A 705-nucleotide genomic window follows, 5' to 3' on the forward strand; every position below is an offset into this window, starting at 1 on the left:
AGCTCACCCGGCCATTGTCGCGCGACGCCCACATCCTGGTCGTCGAGGGCGGGCCGGCTGCAGTTGCACCGGGCCGCGTCCAGGGCCCTGCTCCACGGCAGTGGCGGGGGTGTCCGTGCCGCGGGTAACACGGTAGGGGCCGCACGTGTCTCCTGTAGCCCAGCAATCAAGCCAGATGAGAACACCCCCGGCAAGTCAACTTCTTCTCACAGCAGCACCAAGAGAAGAACATATGGCGAAGGCAGCACTGACTTTCCGCTTATCGACCGCTCCTTGCACCCCGTGCAAAGTCCACAACTATACGCGCACCTAATCACAGCTCACCCGGCCATTGTCGCGCGACGCCCACATCCTGGTCGTCGAGGGCGGGCCGGCTGCAGTTGCACCGGGCCGCGTCCAGGGCCCTGCTCCACGGCAGTGGCGGGGGTGTCCGTGCCGCGGGTAACACGGTAGGGGGAGGAAAGAGGTGGGTGGCCGGCGTACATGCCGGGTGAGCTCGAGCAGGAAGGCGCCTCAGGCCGCGGCGTGCAGCATCATAGCGTGAAACGAGGTGTGCTTTCAGCCGACAGCGACCTGCCAAGCCCGCGTAGCATACCGAGCAACCACCCCACGGTCGAGCACCCTCGTGGCAACCACACAGAGACGGGGGCGGACGCTCTGGCGGCCGTGGGGGTGCCGCAGTTCTCGCCGAGCTGTGGGCAGCAC

This window comes from Leishmania donovani, chromosome 34 (genome assembly GCF_000227135.1).
Source record: "Leishmania donovani BPK282A1 complete genome, chromosome 34".
Classification (NCBI taxonomy): domain Eukaryota; phylum Euglenozoa; class Kinetoplastea; order Trypanosomatida; family Trypanosomatidae; genus Leishmania; species Leishmania donovani.